This window comes from Orycteropus afer, unplaced genomic scaffold (genome assembly GCF_000298275.1).
Source record: "Orycteropus afer afer isolate SDZICR_OR568_19922 unplaced genomic scaffold, OryAfe1.0 scaffold00457, whole genome shotgun sequence".
Lineage (NCBI taxonomy): Eukaryota > Metazoa > Chordata > Mammalia > Tubulidentata > Orycteropodidae > Orycteropus > Orycteropus afer.
In genome coordinates, this window is record NW_006922044.1 from 2,191,487 (window position 1) to 2,198,007 (window position 6,521).

Genomic DNA, 6,521 nt, shown 5'->3' on the forward strand with positions numbered 1-6,521 from the left:
TTTCAGTGCTAAGAGCTTTTGCCAACAATAGTTAACAGTCCGATTGTAAATGAAACATGGCATTGTAGGACAAATGCCTATACCACTCACAGAATCACATAGGAAGTTTATTGCTTGGTGACATGTTCATGATCTGAAGTATCTTTCACTACTGATGACATTACTCCCTAAGCTCAAAATCAGCCTCAGGAGCCTTGTGCTCCCCAGGATTAGTTTTGCTTTACACAGCTCTTTCTGAGTTAATCTGTCCATGACAAGGCTGCCATGCTGAAGGCAATGCTATCATTATAGCTTTTCAACTGAATGAAAGAACAGAGGGCTTTGATGACAGATTTTTCAAAACAGGTCATTTTATACATAGTTTGACTGTCAACTCTATTCTTTGTCCTTTGTTTTTCCATTTTTATGAGGAATGTTAAAGCCATCCATCAAATCCCTACCATATTTGCTGAGATATATTAGGGGCCCAATAATTGCTTAATGAATAGTGATATAATAAAAATTTTGATAAAACTGTATTAAAAAGATGGAGAAATCTAATATTCTGAAGGTCATTTCAAAGTGAGACTTCAAACTGAAGGTCGGTTCCATTGTCCTTGTGTTGACAAAGGGCTTCAGGAACAATCACAGTGAGCGTTTCAGCAAAATATCCAAGTTTTTCATGTTGGTAATATGATTGATGATGACCATATGCTCTTGAGGAGCTCTGACGGCGCTGTGACTGAAACATTGGGACTGCTAACCAAAAGGTTGGTGGTCAAACCACTAGCTACTCTGAAGGAGAAAAATAAAGCAGTCTGCTTCTATAAAAAATAATGGCTTTGGGAACCCTATGGGCCAGTTCTACTTGGTCCTATAAGGGTTGCTATGAGTCAGGATCCACTTGATGGCAATTTTTCTTTTGGTTTTATGTGCCCTTGGTTCTAGATGAAAAATTAAAAGCCCAACTGGCAATTGGCTGACCATTTTCTGCACTGAGTTAGAGACAAAAATCTATTAGAGTATCATTACAGAATATTTTATTCATTTTATAGTGTACCTATACCTTCCTTGACCCCCCTCAATCAGCCTTTAGCTTCACAACAAACTTTAATGGCTTCACACTGTTTTTCAAGTTAACACAATAAATCCATTCACCTCTTCACTCTGTGCACAACTAAACTACATTTCCATGCACTCTTGCATTGAAAGGTAGGGCCTTGTGACTCAATTCTAGCTGATGGAATTGGAGTGGGAGTAGTAAGGCCTGAGATGTGGTAGACCAAAGGCCCTGAATAGTCACATGGATGAGAAAGTCTTTGAGGATCTAAGCTCCATCTGCCTCAAAATAAGGTTGTAGAGCATAGATAAAAGAGAAATACTGGGAGGATATATTGAACTCCTGGGTGGTACAAATGATTAATGTGTTATGTGAGTCCACCCAGAGGCACTTTGGAAGAAATGTCTAGTGATCTAAACCAAACCAAACTCACTGCCATTGAGTTGATTCCAACTCACAGTGAGCCCCACTGGGTTTCTGAGGCAGAGAAGTCTTTATGGAAGTAGATTGCCCTATCTTCATTCTGCTGAGAAGGTGGTAGGTTTGAACCACCAACCCTCAAAATCCAGCCATTCAAAACCCTACAGAGCACAGTTCTACTTGGACATACACGGGGTTGCCACGAATCAGCTTGGACTCTATGGCAAGAATTATTTATTTTATTATTATTATTATTTTTTATATGTTCTTCTTGCTAATCAAAGAGCCTGAGAATGATCTTGCTCTGGTTACCTAGTACCGCTCTGACAAGAATATACTACAAATGGGATGGTTTAAACAAACAGGAGTTTATTCTTCCAATTTGGAAGCTTTAAGTCCAAGTTCAAAGTGCCAGGCTCTAGGGGCTGGGTGAAAACTCCTCAGCCTTGGGCTTCAGCTCTGCCTCCTGCTCCCAGCCCACCGAAGCTACAGGCTTTTCTTCACTCAGACAGCTGCCAGCTGCTGAGGCTGCCAGCCGAAGGTTGACAAGTAAGAAGGCACAGTCCTGATGTTACCAAACCACATGGCAGACCATTAATTCAAGTCATTGTAAATCCCCAGGTCAGCAGAGCACGGCAGGCTGCTGAACAACGACACGGCTACATGCAGGGTGCAAGCGTGCCGTACACTAGAGACCATTCGCCAAGGCTTCTGCTTATATACAGGAAGCAGACCACATTCTCTACAACAGCTACTCAGCTGCTCACCATAGATTCCACTATGGAGTTGATTACCAGTCTCATTATGGGGAATACTACATCCAGCTACTCAGCCATTCAACCAGGCCCAGCCAAGTTGACACACAAACTGAACTACCACAGATCTAAAGGAGGAAAAGGCTAAACAGAATTTCCCATTTTCATGGAATCCAGACTTTCTGGAACATGGAGACTGGATAAACCTCCCAAACTATTCCCCTGAGATAATCTTTTAAACTTAAACCAAAATTATTTCCTGAAATCTTTTTAAAACCAAACAATAGTATAGTTTAAGTAGCAAATAATGAACACTGTGCTATTTTAAGATCTATATGAGATCAAATTAACAACAACTTGAAAGATTAGATAAAAAACTTAGTGAGTATATGTTAATAGGAGAGTAATAAATTACTAAATTAGATCTACTTCTGAAAAATCAGGGACTGAAAACCCTTTGGAGCACAATTCTACTCATTTTCACTGCATAAAATGTTACTCAGAGTGACATGACATCACTATGAGTCAGAAAGGACTCCATGGTAAAAGATTTTTTTTTTTTTTTATGAGTTTTTCCTGCCAATCATAGAGCCTGAGAGTGGTCATGGGATGGGAACCAAACACATCACTTTAACTAGCAAATAATATCTGCTTTGAGCACTGTGCTCTTTTAAGATCTATCTATAGAAGATCAAATTGACACCAATAACTCAAAAGATTAGATAGGCAACTCAGGGGTCAGTGAGTGTGTGTTAGTGGAGGAGGGACAAGCACAGAAAGAGAGTGAGAATGGTTACACAACTTAAGGAATGTGATCAAAGTCACTGAATCATACATGTAGAAGTTGTTGAATCACTGTATGTTCAGCTGTGTGTATTCTTAATAATAACAAAAATAAAATAAATTATCAATAAATCATTAAAAAATGATTAGGTACAATCGTCTTAAAAATGTTATTATAGCTGTGGATATTACCCAAATAAGGAATCAAAACTAGTATAATCTGTGCTAGTAAATCAAGTTCCAAACTTAAATAAGCAATTACAATATTTAAAAGTATGTAATATTTAAACAAATATATCGGCTCCCAGGAAATCTGCTCCAAAATACAAAAGGTGAAAAGTATTTTATAAAGAACAAAACACACAGAGAAATTACAAAGTTTGAAAGTTTAAATTGGAAATACATTAGAAATATTTTATCCTGGAGGCTTTGATGGGCAAAGACTTGATGTCTGACAATTTTTAGTTAATTACTGTATGTCAGATCTGTTCTGAACATAGTAATTAGAATCTTACCTTTAAACTTCACATGGATGTATGAAGTATTGTCTTTAATTATCTGCATTTTGAATATAAGGAAGCAAAGATACAAATTAAGTAAATTGCTTGAGGCCAAATAACAATTAGAATTTTAATCCAGTCAATCTGATTTCAGTCAGCTCTGATTTAACCACTAAAGAGGTTGAAGTTACTAAGTGACTTGCCCTGAAACAGAAAATGGCCTGATTGGCATGTATGGAAACATTTCCATCCCCAAATAAACAGGAAAATTGGGAACCATTACTTTTTAAGAACCATTACTTTTTAAGATAATTAAAATTTAAATCATTACTTTTTAAGATAATTCATATTAACAAATACAACAACACATGTAAACAAAAACCTAAATAAACACTTATTTTTATAAATTCTGTGTTTCTAATTATGTTTTTGCATACCAACAGCTTTCAATAATCATGGTCAGAAAGCTGTTCCAGGCATTTCAAATGCTGAAAGGTTTATTTCATTTCACTGTTATTAATTCAATAGCAATATGTTGTGTCCAGGTTATGAAGGAGTTGTTCGGGGCGAGGAATTTGCCAACACACGACAATGCAAAAAGCAATAGGAAAGTTTATTAGCTAACTTAAGTTAGGGTCCTTGCTTTCACCCCCCCCCCCACAATGGGTTGAGCAAAAGACCCCGTGCTCTTACATTAAAACATTTTTATAGAGGAACATAGGGTGGAGTAGATAATTTGGTTTTTATGACAGGGGTTTGGGAATTTGGGGCAGGTTGGAATCCCATCACCCCACCCCACCCCCGTTTCAAAGGTGAGCCGGGCGGATCTCTTTGATATGTGCATACTCTCTGCGAAACCCCAGGATGTAAGAGCCCTTGTAGTCTTCAAAGGTGGGCGACAGGCTTTTTGGAGCCATGTAGATTTCTGATAAAAGGCTCTGAGGTATGGGACATTTACTACAGGCATTAGGGCTCAGCATGGGACGTGTCAATCTCCATACTAAAGGCTTCTGGTTAAAAGATCTACCTGGAGGTATTAGGGCTCAGCATGGGACGTGTCAATCTCCATACTAAAGGCTTCTGGTTAAAAGATCTTTCAGGCCCTACACAATACACTCTCTAGTGAAAGCTATCTGTTATATCTATAGCTTTCAGCATTTGAAATGCCTGGAACAGCTTTCTGACCATGATGCTATCAGAGCATAGGTTTCATGCAACTTCCTTTTATTAAATACACACACCAACACAAACACACACACTGGCGGTTCAAATCCACCAGCCACTCCTCGGAAGGAAGGTTGGGCAATCCTACTTCCGTAGTGATACTGCCTCGGAAACCCAAGGAGAGGTCGCTATGAGTCGGGGCCTACTCGACGGCAAATAACAACAACAACAACACAAACACACACACACACACCACTCTATTATGTAGCATTTGAAAGCTCAAACCTCTCCTCATTAGCCAATACATATTTTTCCATAAACTAAAAAGGCATCTATTTTATGAAAGACTATGTTCTGGTAGCATAGTCGCCTAGGGCACTTGACTGCTAACCAGAAGGCTGGAGATTCAAACCCACCAGGTACTCCTCGGAAGGAAGATTAGGCAATCTACTTCTGTAGTGATACTGCCTCAGAAAAGGAGGGGCTGCTATGAGTCAGGTCTAACTCCAAGGCACATAACAACAACAGCAACGTGTTTTCAATGATGGAATCATGCTATTGTAAAGCTTCTTTTTTCATTAAATTAGGATTAGAGCAACAATTATTTTGCTTTTGCTATGTATCAGGCACTTTTCATATAGTACCTTTTCCTCCTTGCCAAGATGTGTCAATATTTATATTTTATAGACTAACTGCTATTGAGGTAGAACAAAAATTTAAAGCCAAATTTCTCTGACTCTAAAGCCCTTGTCATTTTCACTGTATAAAATGTCTAAGATTAGGTTCAGTCTAAAATCATGGTAGCATCATACTTTATTAAACTCTAGAAATGTGAAAGTTAAATATTATTTTCATACTTTACAAAGATGAGGTCCATGTATGATATGTTAAAATGTATTATTATATTGATGAGATTATTTCTTTCTCTGACATTTTCCTCTATTGATCAGGTCATGATTAAACTTTACTAGAGCCTATCTTGTGAGATAATTTCACCAATTGGCAGTAAATCACCAAGCTAAATGCATATTTAACAACATTTGTTGTTGTTAGGTGCTATCGAGTCAGGTCCAACTCTACATAAAACAGAACAAAACACTGCCCGGACCTGTGCCAGCCTCACAATCCCTGCTCTACCTGAGCCCATCATTTCAGCCCCTGTGTCTGTCCATCTCGTTGAGGACCTTCCCCTCTTTCGTTGACCCTCCACTTTACCAAGTATGATATCCTTCTCCAGGGAATGATCTCTTCTGATAACATGACCAAAGTAGATGAGACGAAGTCTTGTCATTCCTGCTTACAAGAAGCATTCTGGTCGCACTTCTTCCAGTACAGACTTGTTAGTTCTTTTGGCAGTCCATGGTACTTTCAATATTCTTTGCCAACACCACAACTCAAAAGCATCAACTCTTCTTTGGTCTTCCTTATTCATTGTCCAGCTCTCACATGCATAAGAGGTGATTGAAAATACCATGGTTTGGGTTAGGCACACCTTAGTCTTCAAGGAGACATCCTTGTTGTTCATCACTTGAAAGAAGTCTTTTGCAACAGATTTGCCCAATGCAATATATCATCTGATGTCTTGACTGCTGCTTCCATTGGTGTTGATTATGGAACTAAGTTATATGAAATCTTTAACAACTTCAATCTGTTCTCCATTTATGGTGATGCTGCTTATTGGTCCAGTTGTGAAGATTTTTGTTTTCTTTATGTTGAGACGTAATCCATACTGTAGACTGAAATCTTCAATTTTCATCAGTAAGTCAATATTGCAGTATTTTCAGCTGAACATCATAAGATTTCAAGAAAATATTTGAGGTTTTCTAGTAATTAATTTAATGGTATAGAAATAAGATTGAA